Source organism: Mustela lutreola, chromosome 1, assembly GCF_030435805.1.
Source record: "Mustela lutreola isolate mMusLut2 chromosome 1, mMusLut2.pri, whole genome shotgun sequence".
Classification (NCBI taxonomy): Eukaryota; Metazoa; Chordata; class Mammalia; order Carnivora; family Mustelidae; genus Mustela; species Mustela lutreola.
Window position 1 is genome coordinate 9,547,206 of NC_081290.1, and position 26,708 is coordinate 9,573,913.

General features: G+C 39.6%; 1 long non-coding RNA gene across 3 annotated transcripts; it reads left to right on the top strand.

Moving 5' to 3' along the window:
* Nucleotides 1-8,935: 8,935 nt before the first annotated feature.
* On the top strand, nucleotides 8,936-25,016 carry LOC131818981 (uncharacterized). 3 transcript variants are annotated; one of them, XR_009348999.1, is made up of 7 exons: nucleotides 8,936-9,182; nucleotides 12,352-12,522; nucleotides 19,164-19,246; nucleotides 20,662-20,733; nucleotides 23,012-23,093; nucleotides 23,489-24,182; nucleotides 24,705-25,016. It is a non-coding gene; the product is annotated as an uncharacterized LOC131818981 (long non-coding RNA). The 3 variants fall into 3 exon arrangements; XR_009348997.1 differs by having other exon boundaries at nucleotides 23,012-24,182; XR_009349005.1 differs by lacking the exon at nucleotides 12,352-12,522 and having other exon boundaries at nucleotides 23,012-24,182.
* Nucleotides 25,017-26,708: the final 1,692 nt, after the last annotated feature.

Genomic DNA, 26,708 nt, shown 5'->3' on the forward strand with positions numbered 1-26,708 from the left:
ATTTTCTTTAATTATCCTATAATTTGCTTGTGCCTTTATTCAAATTATGTCTCCCTTATAATAACATGCATAGGGGTATTCAAACTTTATATAAAATGCATTTAATAAGTGTAATTAATAAGGATTAGTTTTATATATGTATAGTTCATTGTTTTATAATTAGATTTATTTGCCTTTTGCTTAGTACAATTTTATAACTTTAATAGTATGCTGTTTGTTTGTTTTTGTTTTCTTGAATTCATATCCATAGTTTATCTGTGTGAGAATGAAAGGATCATAGTTTGATTTTCAGAAAAATTTTATTTTTTCAGTAAAATGAGTAATTGATTGTAAATGTAGCATAGAATATACATTAAATAAGCAAATCAAAGTAAGTTTTATTTGACCATTGTCTGGACACTAGTGAAATATCTTACACAATTATAGAGTTTGTTCTCTGAAAAAGAATAGATTAACAGCACATGGAGTCATTCATATCTCATGCTTTTATTGTTCAAAATTAAGTCTAGGGTGATGATTTGCTAGAAAAGCTCAGCAGACACCGAGAAAATCAGAATGGCCTGAGATATTAAATCTAGATGGCTTACATGTCATCCTATTGTAAGAGGGACGAGACCCACACAAAAAACGAAACATGAACAAGATGAACCAAGGACTGTTCTCTTTGTTTAAAACTTCCAGCAAATTTACCTCATACTGAAAAGAAAAAATACAACTACCCAGGGTCTTTCTTGAGCCTGTCTTCTGCTCTCCAGGGGCCACAACCAGGTATCTTGGAGATTTCGTTGCAGTGCTCAGGCATCTGGGGCAAGAGCTCACCCTCTGAGAAACATGGCAACATGTGCTGGGAACCATAAGAGATTAGAAGAGAATAGCTTCAGACTAAAATTGACACAAATGTAGCCACAAGGTTCAGTTGGGAAGGAAAATGAAAAAAAAAAAAAAAAAAAGATGATGATCCAGTAGACTTTAAGTCTGTGTTTTTGTTTACTCAGAATTTCATTTCATTATGTTTCGTAAATCTACAATTCAATAGGCTTTTTTGTACTAGAAGTGATTTTTTTTTCATAGATTGTGTGGTTGTTTTTTTTTTTAAAGTAAAATCATCAACAAATATTTAGTTTCTTACTTTGATCAGGAAACTAAATGTAAATGATCAGTTTTAGGAATTATTTAAAATACCTTCATAAATATGTAATCCAGGGTGGTGAATTTTAAACCACTATTAATGTTTTCTTCTTCCCTTCTGATCACCCCCAAATTTTTAGAATTAGAAAATATATTTGAGGGAATCTCATGTCTATTCGGATCCACATAGGTATGAAATTAAATTTAAATCTCTCCTGTTAAAAATGAAAAGAAAAATGTTTGACAGATATCTGAGTCATTGGCTGTCATGTATTTGGTGCACTGTCCTCCACCTGGGATCATTAAAATCATGATTAATTATAACAGTAACAAATGTATTACTGAAGACTTTTGTGGAAAAGATGGACTTAACACCTTAAGTCTTCAGGATTTCTCTACAGTTCTGTTTCATATTTGTTCAGTGATATTTATTGGTCCTGTTTCCTGGGAGGGAATTCTTGACAAGGAAAGTACTTAAACTAAGGTACAAAAATGGGAATAGCTGTTTCCTGGATTTCTCATACAAGAACATTTACCAAGTGCTATCCCTGTGCATATGTCAAAACCCGTTTGCTTCAACTGAAAACTGTGTTTTTCAAAAGAGAGAAAAACATACGTTCTTCAAGAATATTAGGAATATTTAGGAATGAGAATTCGGGTTTGAATATTAAATCTTTGAGTCAAGGAGTTTGCTCATATTTTAAAGTCTAACACTTGCTTATTTATACTTCAAATCCTACTTTGAAATTCAGAAATGAAAGTATTTTAATGATGCTTTTTCATACCTATAGATTTCCTTTTTAAAGAAAAGACACCTGAGGGATGCCTGGGTGGCTCAGTTGGTTGAGCCGCTGCCTTCGGCTCAGGTCATGATCCCAGCATCCTGGGATCGAGTCTCACATCTGGCTCCTTGCTCAGCAGGAGCCTGCTTCTCCATTCTGCCTCTGCCTGCCACTCTATCTGCCTGTACTCACTCTGACAAATAAATCAATAAAAAAAAAAATTAAAAAAAAAAAGAAAAGAAAGAAAAGACACCTGAGAAAGAGGGTGCATTTTGTTTCCATAAGTGTGAAGCTTGGAAGCAGAATAAGAGACTAGAAAGGAGATCACTGGAACCATGGTTGGGTCCATGTTGTATCTTTCAGCTGCACGGAATGTGTGTGAGGGTATCTGGAGCACTTCACAGAGCAAGGTAGGAATTGGTCTGCTACAATCAGTAGTTAAAACATTAGAGCTTTCCAGAGCAGAGTAGAATTGAGGAAAAGATCTCACACTTTGGATTTTGCCTTCCTCATATACTAAAATATATGGAGTAAAATTCATTAGGAAAATCAGGCAACCTCCTAATATCTCAGATTCTGATCCAGAACGGTATATATGGAGAATAGAACACAATTTACTGTTGAATAAAGTATCAGTTGTGCTGAAAATGGATTGGCAGTAATAATGACAACATAATAACAGGAAGAGAAGTAATTCCTGTTGAGTGCTGGCTATGATGTGCCATGAATTTTACATGTATTAGTTTATTTGCTCCCGCAATAACCCAATAAGTTAGAGGCTGTAGTTACCCATATTTAAAGAAGGTTTAACTGAAATTGATCTCTTTTCCTATAAAGCTTGCTTAGTAACAGCTCATCATTCTAGCAATGACCCAGTGTTTGAGTACTTATTCCAAGTATAAATGCAAAGGCAGACTGTATAAGGTGAGAGCGCTCCTCAAAGACAGAACTCTGATGTCCTATTTTTTAAAAGAAAGAAATTTCCCCTCATTCTCAGACGAAGGTTGTGAACATAATAGACATAAGTCACAAAAGACTTAGGAAAAATAGATAAACTTACATTTGTTGTAGATTTCAAAAAGTCAAACAAACGGGCATTTGTTCAAATTCTTTGTCCTCTCTCAATCTCCCTCTCTCTCTTAGTTTCTCTCTCTCAATATATACAGTATACATATGTATCCTTGAATACATTATTTAATATGTCTAAGCCTTAATTTCTGCATCTATAAAAGCCAGGATGAGAATACCCTTCCTAGTATATTTTAGGAATTGAAGTTGATAACATAAGGAAAGTACTACAGACGGCCCCTTACATAATACATCCTTTTCCATGTTCTTCCCCTGACCTCCTGATGATAAAGCATTTAGAAATCTCATGCTTTATGGATAGTAATATTTTTTTAAAAAATCAAATGGGCCCCCATAGTAACTTTCATGTAATTTACTCATTATCAGGAAACAAAAGCAATTTTATAGTAGATACTGTGAGTTTTAAAAGAGCTAGGAGATGTTTAATGTTTCAATATACTAGAATAAGTGATATGCAGTGAGATGACATATAAAATTATATTGATGTAGTAAGAGCTGAATTATGTGTGGGCAACAGCAGGGCAAGGTGATAGACAAGTTGCTAATTGTTCTGAGGGATTAAAAAGAAACTTAAGGAAATAGAAGCTCTTGAGGTCCTAGGCTTTTAGGGTAGCCTTCAGTAGGCCCTGGGAGAGGAGGTCTGTGTATATACAGGCAAGAAAAGGGAGCGAATTCTTGACAGGGAAAGTACTTGAACTAAGGTACAAAAATGGGAAAACTCTGTGTGTGTGTGTGTGTGTGTGTGTGTGTGTGTGTGTGTGTGTGTGATGTGCACACAAGTGCTGGGGCTGTCAGCCTACATTGATCACCAGGTTCTTATTAGTCAGCAGGGAGAAATAAAGTTGGATGGATACACTGAGGCAGAATTATGCATTCTTACGGTCTAAGCACAAGAGCAATATTTTATCACTGGCTTGGCATGAAAGATTTCAACAATTTCAGTTAATAATGTTAAGAAAGCTGATGTTGGTCATATGTTCAGTATGAATGATGGGCCATTTTTCCCACTAATTTATGTGTTTTTCCTAGAATATCAATATATTTTATTAGCATTGATTTTTTTTCTATCCGAAGTAAATATATTCCTGTATCCATCCACCATGTACCAAGCTAGAGATAATATAAAGAAATGGACTTAATTTAAATACATTTATTAAGTGCCTCTTACGCATCACACTATGGGGCCAAGTACGGAGGGGACAGCAGTGACTAAGAAATACAACCTGTGCCCACACGGAGCTTAGAGTCTAACAGGAAATCCTGGCATTGATTTAAAAACAAAAAGTGCAAGGAATTTTCAGAGAACAGCGCATCTGGGGGCTATACCCTCACTTAGAGAGTAAGTGGAAATTCACAGAGGAGTGGAAGACTTAACAGTTTCTCATTACGGAGTTATGCAGTAGCTGAACACGTCCTCACTGTCTCCTCCCTCATTATGGGAGCGTCGGTAATTTAGGGGATGGTGGGTCTTAATTCATGAAAGTTTCTTTGTGTCTTACCACCTGTGACGTGCTCTTGAGAAGAGGCAATCATAGCAGGAAAACCAAACAGCTTTTCTTTCGAGATTTTATTTATTTATTGGAGAGAGACGGAGAGCTAGCACAAGCAGAGGGGAGTGGGAGGAGCAGCGCCCCCTACCCCTCAACCCCTCAACCCCTCCAGCTGGCTGGGAGCCTGACCAGGACCTTGGGATCATGACTTAACCAACTGAGCCACCAAGGCACCCCAAAAACCAAACAGCCTTTAAGGGGCTGTCGGGAAGTACTGTAAGCACATTTAAGGAAGGCAGCAGTGGTAAGCTGCAATTTGCTTTTATTTTGGAATCAGAAACCATCTAAACTGGGCTCCGCCATCCCTGGAGGTGATGGTTGTTTCTAGATGCACCAGAGGGTTGTCTGTGTTGGCACACTAAACTCCTAAAGGACGACCCTGTGGATTTTGGTGGTTAAGGCAGCTTGGAGGCTGTGGCCACTGCTTACATCTTAGTGTTAAGCTGGGATTCTGGAACACCCATGGTCCAGCGGCTCCTGGCCTGTGCAGAGACACCAACCTCAGCCCTCACGGCAGAATGTTCCGCAGGACTGGCTTCTGGTGCTTCTTCAGAAGCTGGAGCAGGACATACATTCAAGCTTTCATATAAAATTCAGATACACAGAGGCTCCAAATGCTGTTAGGAGAAATACCACTCTTCTGAGACCTGTGAATAGGTCTTCCTTTAAAAAACAGTGGCAAGAGAGGCTTTTCCTTGGTTTTGTAAAGTGGGTAAACCCCAGATAACCAGGTCTTTCCTCTCTGTGGCATGTGAATGTCTATCAAGACTCTTAGACTGGGTTATGATACACAATACTCTCAAAAGCAGCTCACTCTGGGCCCTGGTACCAACTTGACACACCAGTGTTCGGGCTCTGTTTAGAAAAGGCCACAGTAAACCATAGCAGTCTGATCTTGATTATGGTGACATTATTATTTCCTGACGTCTCTGAGATCCCAATCAGTCTTCCTTCGTTCTGTACCCCTGACACAGAGACTTTGGCCTATAGCTGAAACTAGTCTTGGCTTGTCAAAGGAATTGACTGAAGCCAGGCTGAGTGTTTTTTATCAAAGGATGCCACACACAAACTTTCAGAAACCTCACTCTCAGTAAGATGCTCCATCCAAAACAAATTAAATGCCTCATGCTCTAGCTTCAGTCATTTCTGATTCTGACCTCTGAAAATTCAAAGCAGCTGATAACTATTACACAATCATTCTCATATAGTTGTTTACTGTTAGCAAATCGCTCCTTAGTTGTTTCCTTTTAAATAACAATTTATCCTAGTTCCTTTTAAATCTGTCACATTGAAACAAACACTTGTTTCATTTCTGGCAAATAATCCCAAATATTTGTCTATCTGCTGTTATGAGCCCTGTTCAGAAAGAACTTGTTCTGGAGGTATGTTTGATTTCTCTGCAGAAATCTTTTTGAAAGAAAGTTGCATATCGCTGCCACGTGTCTCTGTTTTTTTTTTGTTGTTGTTGTTTGTTTTTTTTGACAGAGAGAGATCACAAGTAGGCATAGAGGCAGGCAGAGAGAGAGGAGGAAGCAGGCTCCCTGCCGAGCAGAGAGCCTGATGCGGGAGTCGATCCCAGAACCCTGAGATCATGACCCGAGCCGAAGGCAGCGGCTTAACCCACTGAGCCACCCAGGTGCCCCACTGCCACGTGTCTTAATCTGTATTTTAACTTTGGTGTTTTGGTGCGTGTGTGTGTGTGGAATGACCACTGATTCTTGTGACTATCAGTACTGTTTTTACCCTTAAATTACTGTTGCCAGACAGAATAAAGGATGCCCAGTTCAATCTGAATTTCAGATAAGCAACAAATAATTTTCTAGTATAAGTATGTCTCATATGCCCCCAAATTCCTTACTGTTTATATGAAATTCAAATTTGACTGGGAATTCTCTATTTTTATTTGCTAACCCTAGCAACCCTCATGAGATAAAAGCACTCACTGGCAATAGCCACCATTCTCCTGTTTTAAAGTTAAAATTAGTCACATACCCCTGCCCTATATCAGAAGCAGAGAATATTCCAAAATACTTGCATAATACCTATTATGTTCTAATGTTGAAAACTCACTACAGAGATTGGTGTTTGAAAGAGTCTCATACCTATCTTAGTGAAAAACTTGGAAATCATAAACACTGCCAGGACTGTGTCATCTTAGCTTTCTTAATTGCTGTGAAGGTCAGATACCTTAGTTAGTGGAGATAATAATAGCTACTTTTTAAGACCACGGCAAGAGGGGCGTCTGGGTGGCTCAGTGGGTTAAGCCTCTGCTTTCAGCTCGGGTCATGGTCTCAGGTCCTGGGATGGAGCCCCCACCCCCCCACCCCCGCCACCCCACCTGGCTCTCTGCCTACTTGTGATCTCTCTCTGTCAAATAAATAAATAAAATCTAAAAAAAAAAAAGACCATGGCAAAGGATGAGAATAAGGGGCCAGAAACAACCCCGGAGCTGCTTCTGCCACATCCCGTAAATACTGTACAAGGACAACATACGCCACGGACCGTCCTCAGCATCAGGGAGATAACAGTGAACTAGATAAATCCCGGGAGATTATTAACTAGTAAAGAAACAAAGAAGCGAGAGAAGTTTAGGTAATGCTAAGGACTAGGCAAAACATTAATCGAGGAAACAGGAAGGACCGTCAGAAGCGCATCATTGAAAGGAAGAGCCATCTGGTACTATGGAAATGATAGGAGTCTTGGAAGAATGTGGACGTCTGGCCATTGTGGGTATCTTCTACGATGAATCTCCCTGCTTAGACCTAAGCCTCTGGGAAGTGTAGTACCAGATGGCTCTTCCTTTCAATGATGCGCTGGAAAAAGAGATCTAAATGGGGAGACAAGAGAACTTAATTCTAGTCTGGCTCCAATAGCAAGGCTTGGGCAAGTCTCTTCACATGTCTGGGTCTTGGTTTTCTCACCTGTAAAAAAATAGGATGGAGGACTAGCTAGCTAATCTTCAAGGTACTTTTGAATTCCAAACTTATACATCTATGATTCTAAATGTGTTTTTTTCTAACTCTTTTCTTCTCATCCCAGTATTCTTCACCATGTTTCAGGTTTTAGGTTTACTGATTTCTATATAGGTTCTTTGTGGTAGTTTGGGGCAGATGCCAACAAAACAAAACATTCCTCCCTAGAATATTTTAAATGTACATTTCAAAGTGATTCAAATAAAGATGTTCTAGAAATTGTCCATTCATCCATTAGATATTTATGGAACACTTCCGTTAAATATTGGAATAATATAAAAGTAAATGGTACCCAACTACGCTCAGGAGAAGATCGTTGATGGATTTGGGAAGAAACGCTTGATTGGACGGGTAGAAGTCTGCAAATGAGAGAAGTCCTAAGTGCTGTGAGAACCTGAAGACCCTGACACCCCCTGGCAGAGCCAAGGCAAGGGTTTGGGGGATACTAGAATGGGAACTTGAGAAATGACTGGAAAGGATAGTTCAGTCCCGAGGAAAAGCACACACAGGTGCAGCAGGGCAAGGCAGGCAGTTCCGTGAGGCAGGTGGAGGCAACAGGCCTGTGCTTCCGGCGCTGTATTCTGAAGACTCTATTCCCTTACCGAGTTTGGAAATGATTTCCTAGCAAAGGGGAATACACCTTCGAGGCTTTCCACAGGGAAACGAAGGGCCGCTGAGAGCCAACAGCGCCAGACATGTTAGCATCATTACCTCAGCCATGTAGGTGGTTTCGACCTTCCTAACTCACAAAGGCAGAAACGGGCCCAGAGAGGTTTGCCAACATCCCTGAAGGAACAGAGGTAGCCCAGTGGCAGAGCTGGCATTTGAGTTTCATTGTTTGACTTCCCCGTTCCAAAGGCCAGGCATGTTACACCTCAGCACGAGGCCTCCAGAAGGGGCGGACATGTTGCTGGTGGGAAAAGTTCTCCTCTGCCTTTGCCCTCAGGCCACCCAACTTCTCAGGCTCCCTTCAAAAGGTTACCCCCCAGGGCACTTTATGTGCGAGGGGATGGGAATTTACCTAACCCCCAATGCTGGGCCCTTGCTTATCAACAATGGCCTCACGGGGCCTGCCTCCAGGCTTTTCATCCCACGGCAGCAGGTCTGGCCCAGCAGTTCACAGGCTGAAGGGACAAACTTAATTAAATTCAAGTGAGTGTTGTTAGGAGAGCCTGTCAGGCGCAGTTGTGTGCGGCTGAATAATTGAGTTGTGCACGGTTTTTTTTTCCCCCTTTGCCTTCTTGGTGGTAGGCTTTTTTGGGGGGTTTTGTTTTGTTTTCTTTGGGTTTCTAAAGATGACCCTGACACTTTCCATAAAGCTGTTTTCTAGTAGGAACGCCCTCCATCAAAGCGAGGCCCTTTGGTTGCCAGGCTACCGTGAGAAAAGAGAACTCCGAGGGGACAATGCCGACCTTTTCCCGGAGGATCCAGGGTCTACACTAGCTCAGTACGAAAGTGCCTCCCAGGGACCTCACAGCTAGAACCGCGCAGCGGCCCTACCTAAACGCCAGACCCGTAGCCAGGAAGGCACAGCCTGGCCCGGAGGAAGCTCATCCTTGCTGCTCGAAAGCAAACCGTATCCAATCGGCAGGGAGGAAGGAAACCGGTCACTGAGGGATCCAGTCTAAAACTCTGACCTCAGATAAGCCCAGATGAAATCAGTTAAGGAGTGTTTTTCCCAGGATAGCCCTGGGGCCCGGGGGAGAAGGGGGCCTGCTTGGGAGAGGGGAGACCGCAAAGGCTTTGCAGCCGGTTCCCTAGACATTTGGGGCCGGATCACTTACAGTCTGTGTCTGCGGTCTCCGAACCTTTGGTACCTCCGATTTTAGCCTTATAGGTGTTTATTTTAGATGATCTTTGTCTTTTCTGGCTGTTTAAATATCACCGAGCTTACCATTCAGGGGTTCATGCTTTCCCGAGGATGGTCAGAGGTCATCCTGTCTTTATAGTAATTTCCAGGTTTGGGTTTTTTGTTTTGTTTTTTATTATTTTTTAATTTATTTGCTAGAGAGGGAGCGAGTGAGTGAGAGCACAAGCAGGGGGAGGGGCGAGGAGCAGAGGGAGCAGAGGGAGAAGCAGCTCACCACTAAGTAAGGCTCCGCCGTGGGAGACTGGAACCCAGGTTCCTGGCATCCAAGACCTGAGCAGAAAGATGCTTAACCACCTGCGCCACCTGGGCGTCTGGTATAATAATTAATTTTCAGTTGTAATTAAGCTCCAGTACAGATTTCCAGCATGCAATACAAAAGATACAATGATGGAATGAATATTTCTTTTTTAAAGATTTTATTTATTTATTTGACAGACAGGTCATAAGCAGGTAGAGAGGCAGGCAGAGAGGAGGAAGCAGGCTCCCCGCTGAGCAGAGAGCTTGACTCAGGGCTCAATCCCAGGACCCTGGACTTGGGGCTCAATCCCAGGACCCTGGGATCAGGGCCTGAGCCAAAGGCAGAGGCTTTAACCGACTGAGCCACCCAGGTGCCCCTGGAATGAATATTTTTTTAAAAACTACTGTTGTTCTTGACGTGGGAATCACTATTTGAAAGTCCATGAAGTGGTAGAAGTTTTCAGTTTTTCATCAGTGTAAGTAGGTTTTTAGAGAGGGTTTTTGGCTTTGCAATTAGTTGACTCTTTCACTAGAGTAGACCATACTATGGTCCAGTTTTTGACGTGCTTATAAATTAAGTGCTTATTTTTCTTCTTTTTAAAATATTTTAATGTAACGGATGCGTCCATCCTGATAATGGTACAGAACTCCAAAGTTCATAAAATGTTATCTTTCACATTTCACACATTATGAAATGGAGATTGACTATCCAAAGCTATGCATTATCTGTGCCGAAACTGGGTTGTTTCTCAAAAAAGTCTCCAGATCCTTGTACTAGAGTGGGTAAAGGGGAAATTCAGGGACACAGTTTCATCCTCTGCTTTTTTCTTTTTCTTTTTCTTTTTCTTTTTTTTTCATGTTTTCATGGTTTCAGAAAGTTCCCCTCTTTCTTTGGACCTCTGAGGATCTTTGGGTTTTTTAGAAAAAGCTCTTGTGTAAGACATGATCTGGCCATTGTGGGCCAGAGATAAATTCCTGCATACATCTCTATGGCTTCCCCTCCTTAAGCAGAGAACATCGATGACTTTTAAATCATTTATTGCAAAAAATATCATAAAGTGATTAATATACAATTTAGTCAGAGGTGGTTGTAGCAAAACTCCTGACAGTTATAGATGAAATAACTAAGGAATTGAATATATTAATTTAACCAAATACTAAGTGAGAACCCACATGATGTCAAACATTGTTCTGAAAGCTGGAGATATAACAGTAAACAAAGTAAGTGCCTAACTAACTAGATTGGTGGAGATCCACTGCAAAGAAAGCATGAGGTCTGGGCTCTAACAGTGACACAGTCATGCTCCCTGATTAGTGTTGGCACACTTTCTAAAACATCTACAAGTGATTCCGATGTTCTACCCTTGGTATTTGGAATATAACACAAAGCTTTTTCCTCACTAGGGAACTTTGTTTTGTTTAAAATGGTCTGTAGTGGCTTGGGACATAAATACAAGTATATCCTTTATAAATAGCAGTCAGAAAACACTATATTGAGAAAGCCTAGAGCCTGAAGTTTGGGTTTAAAAAGCAGCAGGTATTCTTCTGGGCAGTTTTTTCCCTGAGAAGATGTTTTGTGGAAGGTGTCAATATTGGAAACAGGGAATTTAATCTATGGGATTGGTTAAAGAGATTCAGGAAGACAGAGAAGCCGAACAGAGGTCAGTGAGGCAAAGATTAGCAAGAAGAAGTTGTTGAACCCCAGGCAGGAAGGGAAAAGGTGAAGGTCTAGGAAATGCCAGGGCCACACAGCAGAATAGGGATCCAGGATGGTAAGTCTGACAGGAGCTAGAGTCCTGAGTGGAGATGCTGCCCAAGGCAGAAAAGAAGGGGCGAATCTGCTTTGTCCCGTGCTCCCATCTTCCAGGATCCCATGACTGCCTCTCATTACAGGCAAAAGCCCGTTAGCAAGGAAGCTCGAGAAGTGCAGGCAGCAGGAATCAGATTCCTTAGGATGCAGAGGAGAGCAGAAAAAGAGAAGAAAAGAATCGGCCCAGGACTAGCACATTTATTGACTTTTCTTGGTTCAGAGTGGGTTCTGGAACCAAACTGCTTGGGCTCAAATCCTGACTTTGCTACTTATAATGTGTGTAATCTTGGGCAAGTTACTTAGTCTCACAGAGTCACATTTTCATCATCTGTAAAATGAGGTTCAAGTAGGAATGACATTATATAACTTGTAAGACGGATCTTAAATGAAATAACATATTTTAGTGTGTTATTTTTATCATTATTATTGTGTGTAAAGCATTGCATAGGTGATGAGAGAAATGTAATAAAAGCCATTCCTATTCTCAAGGTCATATAGAATTTATTCTGGGAAGGAAACACATTGATAAACAATATAAGGGATTATACCATAGAGAGGGAAGAATGAATGTTGTCTATCAACCAAGTACAGGACCATTATATTCTGCTTTCAAGTTGCAAATTAAAAGAGGTTGTATTGTGTGAAATTACTTTTAAATCCCAATAGTATGGTTAATGTTTAAATGCCCTATTTAGATTTGTGGTCAAAAGAGCAGTATGTTTTTAAAATATTTTTTGTATTATAAAAGTAACAATGTTTATTGTAGGAAATTATATTAACTATATTAAGTGACCTTTAATTGCTTATAGTTCTAGTTTTTATGAAGGTGCATGAACTTCCTGAAAAGATTCAATGTTAACCAACAATTCTATGGAATTCAATAAACATGTGATTTCTGTTATGCACTCAATAGTTCATGAGGGAGAGGCCCTGACGGAGAAGTAGCAGGCTGAGACTACTTCAGCTAGCAGGAGATCAGCTAGATAGCTTATCTAGAGATTGCAAACACCTGCAAATCCATCGGCAGATCAAAGAGAAGAAGAGCAGCAATTCTGGAAACAGAAAAACAACCACTTTCTGAAAGGTAGGACCGGTGGAGACGTGAATCCAAAGCGAGGGGAAGATAGACCCAAGGGGGAGGGGCCGGCTCCCGGCAAGCGGCGGAGCAACAGCGCACAAAATCGGGACTTTAAAAAGTCTGTTCCGCTGAGGGACATCGCTCCAGAGGCTAAACCAGGGCGAAGCCCATGCGGGGTCAGCGTGGCCTCAGGTCCCGCAGGGTCACAGAAGGATCAGGGTGTCTGAGTGTCGCAGAGCTTGCGGGTATTGGAACGGGAAAGCCGGCTACAGAGACAGATCCGACAGTGAGCTCACAGCTCGGGGTTACCTTGAACCTGTCGCAGGCTCCGTGAATCAGAGCACGGCCAGAGGTCAGGCAGACGGGAGTAACTGGGCGCTGTTCTCTGAGGGCGCACTGAGGAGTGGGGCCCCGGGCACTCAGCTCCTCCCGGCCGGAGACCAGGAGGCCGCCATTTGTATTCCCGTCCTGTCCGGGACTCTATGGAAAGCGCTCAGGGAACAAAAGCTCCTGAAAGCAAACCCGAGCGGATTACTCAGCCCGGCCCCTGGTAAGGGCGATGCAATTCCGCCTGGGGCAAAGACACTTGAGAATCACTACACCAGGCCCCTCCCCCAGAAGATCAACAAGAAATCCAGCCAAGACTAAGTTCACCTACCAAGGAGTGCGGTTTCAATACCAAGAGGAGCAGCAGAATTCCAGAGGAGGAGAAAGCAAAGCACGGAACTCATGGCTTTCTCCCCATGATTCTTTAGTCTTGCAGTGAATTTAATTTTTTTTCTTTTTCTTTTTTTTCCTCTTCTTCTGCTAAAATTTTTTTAACTTTTACCTTTTTCTTTTTTAACGTTTTTAACTAGTTTATCTAATATATATATTTTTCTTTTTTATACTCTTTATTTGTTTTCTTTTTTTAATTCTTTTCTTTTTTTTTCTTTTTCTTTCTTTCGTTCTGAACCTCTTTTTATTCCCTTTCTCCCCCCTCACGATTTGGGATCTCTTCTGATTTGGTTAAAGCATATTTTCCTGGGATTGTTGCCCCCCTTTTAGTATTTTACTTGCTCCTTCATATACTCTTATCTGGACAAAATGACAAGGCAGAAAAATTCACACAAAAAAGAACAAGAGGCAGTACCAAAGGCTAGGGACCTAATCAATACAGACATTGGTAATGTGCCACATTTACAGTTCAGAATGACAATTCTCAAGGTCCTAGCCGGGCTCGAAAAAGGCATGGAAGATATTAGAGAAACCCTCTCAGGAGATATAAAAGACCTTTCTGGAGAAATAGAAGAACTAAAATCTACCCAAGTTGAAATCAAAAGGGCTATTAATGAGGTGAAATAAAAATGGAGGCTCTCACTGCTAGGATAAATGAGGCAGAAGAAAGAATTAGTGATATAGAAGACCAAATGACAGAGAATAAAGAAGCTGAGCAAAAGAAGGACAAACAGCTACTGGACCACGAGGGGAGAATTCGAGAGATAAGTGACACCATAAGACGAAACAACATTAGAATAATTGGGATTCCAGAAGAAGAAGAAAGAGAGAGGGGAGAAGAAGGTATACTGGAGAGAATTATTGGGGAGAATTTCCCCAATATGGCAAAGAGAACAAGCATCAAAATTCAGGAGATTCAAGAACGCCCCTAAAAATAAGAATAGGCCCACACCCCGTCACCTAATAGTAAAATTTACAAGTCTTAGTGACAAAGAGAAAATCCTGAAAGCAGCCCGGGAAAAGAAGTCTGTAACATACAATGGTAAAAATATTAGATTGGCAGCTGACTTATCCACAGAGACCTGGCAGGCAAGAAAGAGCTGGCATGATATTTTCAGAGCACTAAAGGAGAAAAACATGCAGCCAAGAATACTATATCCAGCTAGGCTATCATTGAAAATAGAAGGAGAGATTAAAAGCTTCCAGAACAAACAAAAACTGAAAGAATTTGCGAACACCAAACCAGCTCTACAGGAAATACTGAAAGGGGTCCTCTAAGCAAAGAGACAGCCTACAAGTGGTAGATCAGAAAGGAACAGAGACAATATACAGTAACAGTCACCTTACAGGCAATACAATGGCACTAAATTCATATCTCTCAATAGTTACCCTGAATGTTAATAAGCTAAATGCCCCAATCAAAAGACCCAGGATATCAGAATGGATTAAAAAACAAAACCCATCTATATGTTGCCTACAAGATACTCATTTTAAGCCTGAAGACACCTCCAGATTTAAAGTGAGGGGGTGGAAAAGAATTTACCATGCTAATGGACATCAGAAGAAAGCAGGAATGGCAATCCTTAGATCAATTAGATTTTAAGCCAAAGACTATAATAAGAGATGAGGAAGGACACTATATCATACTCAAAGGGTCTGTCCAACAAGAAGATCTAACAATTTTAAATATCTATGCCCCCAATGTGGGAGCAGCCAACTATATAAACCAATTAATAACAAAATCAAAGAAACACATTAACAATAATACAATAATAGTAGGGGACTTTAACACTCCCCTCACGGAAATGGACAGATCATCCAATCAAAAGATCAACAAGGAAATAAAGGCCTTAAACGACACACCGGAACAGATGGACATCACAGATATATTCAGAACATTTCATCCCAAATCAACAGAATAGGCATTCTTCTCTAGTGCACATGGAACATTCTCCAGAACAGATCACATCCTTGGTCCTAAATCAGGACTCAACCGGTATCAAAGATTGGGATCATTCCTTGCATATTTTCAGACCACAATGCTCTGAATCTAGAACTCAACCACAAGAGGAAGTTTGGAAAGAAACCAAATACATGGAGACTAAACAGCATCCTTCTAAAGAATGAATGGGTCAACCGGGAACTTAAAGAAGAATTGAAAAAAAATCATGGAAACAAATGATAATGAAAATATAACGGTTCAAAATCTGTGGGACACAACAAAGGCAGTCCTGAGAGGAAAATATATAGCAGTACAAGCCTTTCTCAAGAAACAAGAAAGGTCTCAGGTACACAACCTAACTCTACACCTAAAGGAGCTGGAGAAAGAACAAGAAAGAAACCCTAAGCCCAGCAGGAGAAGAGAAATCATAAAGATCAGAGCAGAAATCAATGACATAGAAACAACAACAACAAAAAAATAGAACAAATCAACAAAACTAGGAGCAGGTTTTTTGAAAAAATTAATAAAATTGATAAACCCCTGGCCAGACTTATCAAAAAGAAAAGAGAAAGGACCCAAATAAATAAAATCATGAATGAAAGAGGAGAGATCACAACTAACACCAAAGAAATACAAACTATTAAAAGAACATACTATGAGCAACTCTACACCAACAAATATGACAATCTGGAAGAAATGGATGCATTCCTAGAAACATATAAACTACCACAAATGAACCAGGAAGAATTAGAAAGCCTGAACAGACCCATAACCAGTAAGGAGATTGAAACAGTCATTAAAAATCTCCAAACAAACAAAAGCCCAGGGCCAGATGGCTTCCCGGGGGAATTCTACCAAACATTTAAAGAAGAACTAATTCCTATTCTCCTGAAACTGTTCCAAAAAATAGAAATGGAAGGAAAACTTCCAAACTCATTTTATGAGGCCAGCCTCACGTTGATCCCAAAACCAGACAAGGATCCCATCAAAAAAGAGAGCTATAGACCAATATCCTTGATGAACACAGATGCGAAAATTCTCACCAAAATAGTAGCCAATAGGATTCAACATTACATTAAAAGGATTATTCACCATGACCAAGTGGGATTAATTCCAGGGCTGCAAGGTTGGTTCAACATCTGCAAATCAATCAATGTGATACAACACATCAATAAAAGAAAGAACAAGAACCACATGATACTCTCAATAGATGCTGAAAAAGTATTTGACAAAGTACAGCATCCCTTCCTTATCAAAACTCTTCAAAGTGTAGGGATAGAGGGCACATACCTCAATTTTATCAAAGTCATTTATGAAAAACCCACCGCAAATATCATTCTCAATGGAGAAAAACTAAAAACTTTTCCGCTAAGGTCAGGAACACGGCAGGGATGTCCATTATTACCACTGCTATTCAACATAGTACTAGAAGTCCTAGCCTCAGCAATCAGATAACAAAAGGAAATTAAAGGCATCCAAATTGGCAAAGGAGAAGTCAAACTATCACTCTTTGCAGATGATTTGATACTATATGTGGAAAACCCAAAGGACTCCACTCCAAAACTGCTAGAACTTGTACAGGAATTCAGTAAAGTGTCAGGATATAAAATCAATGCACAGAAATCAGTTGCATTTCTCTACACCAACAACAAATCAGAAGAAAGAGAAATTAAGGAGTCAATCCCATTTACAATTGCACCCAAAACCATAAGATACCTAGGAATAAACCTAACCAAATAGGCTAAGAACCTATACTCAGAAAACTATAAAGTACTCATGAAAGAAATTGAGGAAGACACAAAGAAATGGAAAAATGTTCCATGCTCCTGGATTGGAAGAATAAATATTGTGAAAATGTCTATGCTACCAAAAGCAATCTACACATTTAATGCAATTCCTATCAAAGTACTATCCATCTTTTTCAAAGATATGGAACAAATAATTCTAAAATTTATATGGAACCAGAAAAGTCCTCGAATAGCCAAAGGGATATTGAAAAAGAAAGCCAAAGTTGGTGGCATCACAATTCCAGACTTCAAGCTCTCTTACAAAGCTGTCATTATCAAGACAGCATGGTACTGGCACAAAAACAGACACATAGATCAATGGAACAGAATAGAGAGCCCAGAAATAGACCCTCAACTCTATGGTCAACTAATCTTCGACAAAGCAGGAAAGAATGTCCAATGGAAAAAAGACAGCCTCTTCAATAAATGGTGCTGGGAAAATTGGACAGCCACATGCAGAAAAATGAAATTGGACCATTTCCTTACACCACACCCAAAAATAGACTCAAAATGGATGAAGGACCTCAATGTGCGAAAGGAATCCATCAAAATCCTTGAGGAGAACACAGGCAGCATCCTCTTCGGCCTCAGCCGCAGCAACATCTTCCTAGGAACATCGCCAAAGGCAAGGGAAGCAAGGGCAAAAATGAACTACTGGGATTTTATCAAGATCAAAAGCTTTTGCACAGCAAAGGAAACAGTTAACAAAACCAAAAGACAACTGACAAATGGGAGAGGATATTGCAAATGACATATCAGATAAAGGACTAGTGTCCAAAATCTATAAAGAACTTAGCAAACTCAACACCCAAAGACAAATAATCCAATCAAGAAATGGGCAGAGGACATGAACAGACATTTCTGCAAAGAAGACATCCAGATGGCCAACAGACAAATGAAAAAGTGCTCCATATCACTTGGCATCAGGGAAATGCAAATCAAAACCTCAATGACATATCACCTCACACCAGTCAGAATGACTAAAATCAACAAGTCAGGAAATGACAGATGCTGGTGAGGATATGGAGAAAGGGGAACCCTCCTACACTGTTGGTGGGAATGCACGCTGGTGCAACCACTCTGGAAAACAGCATGGAGGTTCCTCAAAATGTTGAAAATAGAACTGCCCTATGACCCAGCAATTGCACTATTGGGTATTTACCCTAAGGATACAAACGTAGTGATCCAAAGGGGCACGTGCACCCGAATGTTTATAGCAGCAATGTCCACAATAGCCAAACTATGGAAAGAACCTAGATGTCCATCAATAGATGAATGGATCAAGAAGAAGTGGTATATATACACAATGGAATACTATGCAGCCATCAAAAGAAATGAAATCTTGCCATTTGCGACAGCGTGGATAGAACTAGAGCGTATCATGCTTAGCGAAATAAGTCAAGTGGAGAAAGACAACTATCATATGATCTCCCTGATATTAGGACGTAGTGATGCAACATGGGGGCTTAAGTGGGTAGGAGAATAAATGAAACAAGATGGGATTGGGAGGGAGACAAACCATAAGTGACTCTTAATTTCACAAAAAAAAACTGAGGGTTCCTGGGGGAAGGGGGTTGGGAGAAGGGGAGTGGGGCTATGGACATTGGGGAGGGTATGTGCTTTGGTGAGTGCTGTGAAGTGTGTAAACCTGGTGATTCACAGACCTGTTCCCCTGGGGATAAAAATATATGTTTATAAAAAATTAAAAATTAAAAATTAAAAAAAATATTTCATGAGGGACCTTATCAGGAGTATTTGTATAAAATGAGGGCTAGAGGAAACAGAGTTAATATCATCACAGAAATAAATATAATGCAATTTAAATACGGCCATTGCCACAGGAGAAGTACAAAAAATATGGATTGGGAATTTAAAGAAGGGAGAAACCACATCCAATTTAGGAGGCAGAAGGTTTCAATTATGAAAAGTCATTTGAGATAAACTTTGAAGACCTGTAGACTTTTGACAAAGTTAGTTACACCTGTTAGTTTCATCTGCTCCAAAACGATTTCCTGTCTTCTGGTATCATCACTTTGATTTTCCTCCAGGCATAATCCATCTTCCACCCTTAGGCTCTGTGGTTTGGGTCAGGTTGACCCCATTTTTGTTACATGGTTTGCATGTGACCCAAATCTGACCAGTCAGGTAATAGTTATACCTTGAAGATATAAGACCCAGTGAAAAGGAGTTTATTCTTTTAGGGCTGCTGAACTTGGAGCTAAAGGAGTTTCCTACATGGAGAGATCTTGAAAACAAGCTGAAGCCAATGCAAAGGAAAGCAGAGGTGAGAGGAGAAGCAAGTATGAGATGAAGCAGGGTGGGAGGGGGTAGAGATAGAACGAGAGTGAATCTCACATCCTGATAACATTGTTTAAGCCTCCAATAGTTTCTGAAACTGACATCAAGACTTTTCAGCTACCCAGCCAATAAACTGTCTTCTTGGTTATGCTTTCTTGTATTAGGTCTTAGTTATTTCATAAAGAAAGAATCCTAATAGGCAGAAATGGAAGGCAGGGAACTGTAGTAGGTATGAACCACATAAGCAAAGGCAGGAAGGTGGCAAAGACTGGGAGTATGATCAGGGAAAGCAATTGTCTGAACTGAAGGGAGTGTGTGACATAGACACAAGCTCACACCAATATATGTAAATAATGGAGAAGCAGTGGGGAAAGAAACTTGAGAAAATATAGTAGATTTTGCATGGAAAGCTGAGTATACCCTTAATTGTCTAGGCAATCACCATCTGAAGAAATATAATGTATACAGCATGCATAATTTTAAATTTTTATTTATCCTTAATAAAGGTAAAATTAATTTTAATAATGTTCTCTAACCTAATACATCTGTAATATTACCAATTCAGCATTTAATCTGTATAAAAATTAGTATATAAAGATATTTTGCTTATTTTTTTGTACTGTTTTCAAAACCCAGTGTGCATTTTACACTTCCAGCTGGTCTCACTTCTTAATAACCACATTTCAAGGGCTCAATAACCACAGCTGTTTAGTAGCTACTGTATTAAACTGCAGAGGTATTAGTAATGCAGAGATACAGAGATTTTTTGAGTAGCCTATCATTATGAGGGGTGTGTTTCAAGAAGTTTAATCTGTCATGATTTTCAAAATTATTAGGGAAGGGAAGTAGGAAGCTATTCATTGAATTATGTAAATGTTCCAGGCAATAAAGAAAGCTCGAACTAGAATAATAAAAACTGGAATTAAATGGAGTTCTATTAAAGACTCCAGAGGTAAAAACGCATAGAATTTGACAGAGATTTGATATGAGGGTGATGGAGATAAAAATAGAAGAGATTACAATGATTTAATTTTCCCATCAAGAAAGACCAGGAATACATCAGTAGTAAAGATGATGACTTCTACCTTGTAGATGTTTCAGGGAGTTGTAGGACATCTAAGTAATATTGATCACTAGGTAATTGAAGAGGTGTGTCTATGGCTCAGGATATGGGGTTAAGAGAAAAGATTGGAGAGAAATGTATATGACTTTTGAGGTCATGGGAGATGACCTAATTAATGAAATGAGATAAGGGGGAGTGTTGAGCAGCTTCATGTGAAGCAGAGACCAATAAAGACGACATCATGACAGACTTTTGTAGAGAAGAACCAAGTACACAGTCATTCTATGTCCTTGGCAAAACATGAAACATTCCTTGCTTCAACTTTCTCATCTGTACAGAGATGGTGGACGTCTTCACCTCTGAAGCGCCTCCTAGTGCGGACGTCTTCTAGTGTGATCACCCCAGACCAGGTCAGTAGGAGCTCCCAGGCAGAAAGGGATTAAGATTTTAAAACATTATGAAATGAGGGAATGATAATGAAGGGAGAATAAATATGAATATGGTGTTAAAATATCTACTCGGTAACTAGAAAGAGAAACCTCCTCAAGGGAACGATTATGTCTCTTCAGTTGGAAAAGAGCTGAACCTGTTTATAGGCAGAAAGTAGGAAACTTGCAGGGGACCTGGGTGGCTCAGTGTGGGTTAAAGCCTCTGCCTTCGGCTCAGGTCATGATCCTGGGGTCCTGGGATCGAGCCCCACATCCGGCTCTCTGCTCAGCGGAGAGTCTGCTTCCTCCTCTCTCTCTCTTCCTGCCTCTCTGCCTACTTGTGATCTCTGTCTGTCAAATAAATAAATAAAAATAAATAAAAATCTTTAAAAATTTAGGAAACTTACAGAAGGGAGATCTAAAGGTAACCTGGTGTGGAGCCACAGCGCGTTCAGATATAGATTCTTCTAGCATTTACTCTATGTCTGCTCTATTTTAAGCACCATGTGTGATGTTCTTGTAAAGGACATTTAATTCTTACCACAGGTCTGTGAGAGCAGAATTATTGCATCTTTTACAAAGGGAGTTGTGGTATTGTTGCTAAGACCATGAGTTTCAAAGGCAGATGATCTGGGCTCAAGCCACAGCACCATACTTGCTTAGCTATGAAAACTTGGACAAGCTTCTTTTCCTTTACCCTTTTGTTTTTTGTCTGTTTGTTTGTTTTTGACATACCAATTTCATGGGATTTTTTTAAATAGCATATTTGGAATACTTAGTGCCTGATACATGTAAGTATTCTACAGCAATAGTTCTCAGTTAGGGACAATTTTGCTCCCCACAGAACATTTGGCAATGGCTGGAGTCCTATTTGATGATCATGGCTGGTGCCTGCTACTGGCTTCCAGTGGGTAGAGGCCAGAGATGCTGCTAAATAATGTACAATGGACATGCACAATTTTCACAACAAAGAATCATCTTGCACATATGTTAACAGTGCCAAGGTTGAGAAGCCCTCTTCTACAGGAATTAGCTATTATTAGTAATCCTTCATAGCGGCAGAGAAGCTAAATAACATAGCCAAGATAACATAGGAAGTGACTGAACCAGTCTTTGAACCTCTTTTTTTCTCATTCCAAGTTTGAGTCCAATTCAGGTGCACATCTCGCTATATCATGACTGCCACTTAAAAGTAAGGTTACGCCTAACCCCTTGATTTCTAACACCATCCTCCAATAAAAGGAGCCAAGGTCATGTCTAGAATGGGAAATATACAAGATGATCTTACAGCATCTTGTAGTGCCATAATGAAAGAAAAACAAGCCAAGAAAAACAGATACTCATGATAGGAGTGTGTCACTGGGTCACAGAAACCAACGGAAAGAACTCCCAATGGCCAAAGATGAGATAATTTGAGCAATAACACAATATAGTGTTGGGTCATCATCCAAAATAGAAAGTCAGTGCCCACAGTTCCATATTGTTATAAATAAATGATCAAACGTATGAAATAATGGGAGAAATAGCCTAATCTCCCATGCAGAAGAATTCCAAGTAATTTACATAGTTACTCTACTCTCAAAAAAGAAGAGAGTAGGGCAATAGCTCCCTGCTTCTTAAGTGTACACTGGATCTAGTGACTTCTTTAAAAAAAAATAATAATTTCACAGGAAAGAAAACTGAAAACACTACCTCACTCAGGTGATCAAGGTTAACGTCAATAATAAATTCAGGTTGATAGTATATACTCTTGATTGAAATGATGAAAATGATTTTATCTTTGTGGTCTTTCTCCCCACAATGTATAACTTGTGTAATTATTAGAAAAATATCAGATTTCATTTGAGAGACATTTTTCCAAATGATCAGTACTCCCTAAAACTGCCGTCAAAAACAAGAAAAGTCTAAAAAAACTGTCACAGCCACAGGGAAACCAAGCAAACATAGCAACTAATGTGGTATCCTGAATGAGACCCTAGAACAGAAAAGGGACATCAGGTACAAACAACAACAAAAAAATCTGAATGAAGTACAGATTTTAGTTAATAATGTATCAGTCTCGGCTCATCTATTGTGACAACTGTACCATACTAAGGTAAGATGTTAACAACCGTGGAAACTAGATGTGGAGCTTATGGGAATTCTCCACAACTGTTCTATAAATCACAAACTATTCTAAAATAAAACGTTTTTTAAAAACAGCAAATTTGCATGATTCCCCTTGAAATGGAGGGCTGACCTTTACTTGTCCTTCTCACAGACAAAAGGCAAGGTCAAGTACTGCTTTTGAGGAGGAGAGATGAAGCTGTGGAAGAAGGGATGCCTTTGAGATTCTCAACAAAGTCAGTATCAAGTGAGATATTATGAGGTATTACACAGTTGGAGGAAATTGTGTTCTTGAAGATAGTGTAAAAGATCTGAAGTAATAAATTCAATAGGGATTTTATAGTGAATTTCAGTAAGTTCATTATATAAATTATTCTAAATCATCCATGTGAAGAAAAATATATTTACTGTATTTAAATGTACACAAAACAAAATCTATTGAGTGATTATTTAAAATAAATACAATATTCAAATTGTTCAGATAGTGAGAGAAACCGTATATACAACTCATGTGCACCGATAGGAATCCTTTGTTACATGACCAAGGTCTCTAACAACGTGCTACTGAAAACCTGTTTAGCAGATAATGTTCTTTATTCAATATCTATTTTTTTGTTGTTGTTACTGAAAGTTCCCAATTTTGTTGAGAGGCAGTTGACCCCCCCTAAAATAACGCAATGTCCCAGACATCCTGGAAGCTAGAGATGGCTATGTGACACAGCTGTGACCATTGAGTATTTGTCAGTTTTGGCGAAGACTTTGTGTTCTTAATTATGGATACCTACATTTCTTCACTATCTTTTTTTTTTTTTTCCTCTTCCTCTCTGTAGCATCAGTTCTATGCCTAGAGTGCACCAGGATTTTTGTGATCAGGAGTCCATAAGAAGGAGAAGGAGGAGGGCACGGTAGAAAGATGGACAGCCAGATCCTTGGTCTTATTTTTAAGTACCTACTCTAGCCAGAAGAGACCTCTGTCAGACCTCTGGTTGTCTGGGGGCAAATGGTGTCACTCTTAGAAGAGTTTCTGTCCTATGAAGTCAAAACCATTCCTTACTGATACAGTTCCCTAAACTGATTGTCCAATTTCAGGAAAAACTCTCCAACATGGGTGAAGGAGGGAGGGGGTATTAATTTAGCACATCAGATTGGCTCATAATCCAGCAATCTATGGGATGTCTCTACGGAGACAGAGCATCCTAATATCTGTAACAGGTTTTTATATAACCAGTTTTCTTTCTTGATCTACATGAATCTGATGCATAACAAAATGGTGTCCTCTCTACCTGTGTTTCCTTGTTTTCACTAAGCCTGTCTTCCAGTACCCGGTGAGTATCCAAAAGGGTTTACGTGGAAGGCATTTTCTTAGAACTTTACAATCTGTTACATATCGGTCTAAGGTAGTACATTTTGAAATGTACAGTTGAGGGGAATTCCCCATGACTGATTACATGAGCAAAAAGGTGGAGTTGCTGTCTTTCCCAGAAGTGTCATGGCAGAGCGTAGTGGGTTGATTTGTGACATTTTTGTGAGCGGACCACGGAACAGTCATGATCGGTACCTCTGAGTTAAAAGAGAAATGTTTGTATTATTGGTTGCATGCACAGACAGCCTCCCTTTAAAAATTGCATTGCAGTGTTGAGGTACAATTTGGTGGTAATTTGTAAGGGATTGGATACCACAAGTTTAAGAGGGAAATTTGGGGAGGGAAAGAAGTAGATTTTATAAATAAAAATCTAAAAGATTTCTGATGATTTATCTTAAGAGGATTTTATCTTTTCCTATATTTTCTTTATATTTTAATCTGAAAATATTTAATTCATTCCTTTATATTTTTATTGCTTTTACAGTCAAGAAAGTACGCATGTACGGATGCCTGGGTGGCTCAGTCATTAAGCCTCTACCTGAGGCTCCTGTCATTGTGGTTCCTGGCTCAGCGGGGAGCCTGCCTCTCTCTCCCCCACTCCCCCTGCTTGTGTTCCCTCTCTCGCTGTGCTTCTGTCTGTCAAATAAGTAACATCTTTAAAAAGAGAGAGAGAAAATGTGTATGTCTTACAGTAATACTATTTACTTGTTTCAACCTACAAATGAAATTTTTCTTTTTGTTATAAAGAATGAACCTCTAGTGTAGCCTATCTTTAGATTAAAAATAAAAACGTTTTCCTGAACATTGTAGTGGAATGAATTATTATTAATCCACTGAGAGAAAGATGTTTTAAAAAAAAAAAAAGGCTAAAGGGATATTTGAAATGCTGGAATAAAACTTTCTTTGCAGCTGTTTTGGAAGATGCTGGAAGCTAGGAAAAGGTGAAGAGAATAGCATAGAATTTTCTTCCACTCATGGACCAACGTAAGTCTAGCATTTTCCCAGATGTCAAAGGACAAACTGACCCAGTTGTTTAACACTATTTTCAGAAACTTCACAACCAGAGCTAGAAATAAAAGAGAAGCATTGAACTACATCCATGAGTGCAAAAACAAAACAAAAAGTTCTATATTAATGAAGATGGTTTATTAAGCACATATGACTAATGGTTGTATGACTTGAATGGAAATGACTGGTGAAGTATTAAAGTGAGAAATAACTTTTCCCAATTCTGATAACCCCAGAAGCAGGGATTTTCTCACATGAGAAGCTTAAGCATTTTTAGTTGCTTGAATAAACAGGGCTGAAATAAATAAATGGTTGATTGGACACAAGATCCTTTATAGGTGAAGTAGTAAGAGCAAGTGCAAAAGGTCTGGCAACATCCACGTTAACCAAGAGCCTTTTCTCCTTTTCCCCCATCCAAAATCAGCAGAACAATATGGATTCTATTACTGCTTCTGGGAAAAACAATTGGTTCCAGGAGGTCATGGCAAGCATTGATGCCCAAAGTGGCATTCACTCCCTGCCTACTTGGCCCACTCGGTAAGAAGTAGGGTTCTTCTTTGGCTGGCTCTGAGCAAATGTACGTATGCCAGGCAAAGAATGGTGGTCCTCTGCCAGCTCATTCCTGGCTACTACTTGCTATCTTTGGCTTCACATACTTCATATTTCTCCCCAGGCCACTGTACCTCTGACTAGCAAAGTATGATTACAGTAAATCTCAACTTTTCATATTTATGTGTTTTTATGCTAGAAAGGTTTGAACAGAGAGACTCTTACAGTCTTGGATAGTTCCCTATCAGCTTCTCATCGTAGACAACAAGAGAATTTCCTTTGCCACAGGTGTGCCTGAGAAGACAGAATAAAATCATCAGGCACATAGTTATTTTAGTACAAAGGAAGGGGACTTCTCTGAAACATCAGAACTTACTAGAAGAAACAGGAATACATTTGGAAACTTTTTGTGACTCAGTAAGATTAAAAAAAACCACTACATTTATGTAACTTAAAATGGTCACTGATAAAAAGAGACCCACCTAAGTACAACTCAACTGTAATTTGAAGACGATTTTTTTAAAATGGTTGTCAGGAGTTCCTAGGAGGCTCCGTTAGTTAGGCATCTGCCTTCAGCTCGGCTCATGATCCCAGGGTCCTAGGATTGAGCCTTGTGTTGGGCTCCTCGAATAGCAGGGAGTCTGTTTCTCCCTCTTGCTCTGCTATTCCCCCTACTTGTGCTCTCTCTCTCTGTCAAATAAATAAATAAATAAAATCTTCACACACACAAAAATCTGGTGCCAAAAGCAATGAGATGGCAAATAAAGGTTTATTTATTATAGAAAATTGAATTTTAAAAAAGTTTGACATGTCCAATAAACTCTCCAAGAGCCTAAATAAAGAGAAATAGACATAAAAGTGATGAAATGAAAGATGAGGTATAGAGAAAAGTAAGAAATGTGTTATACATATGATAGAGACTTCAGAAAGA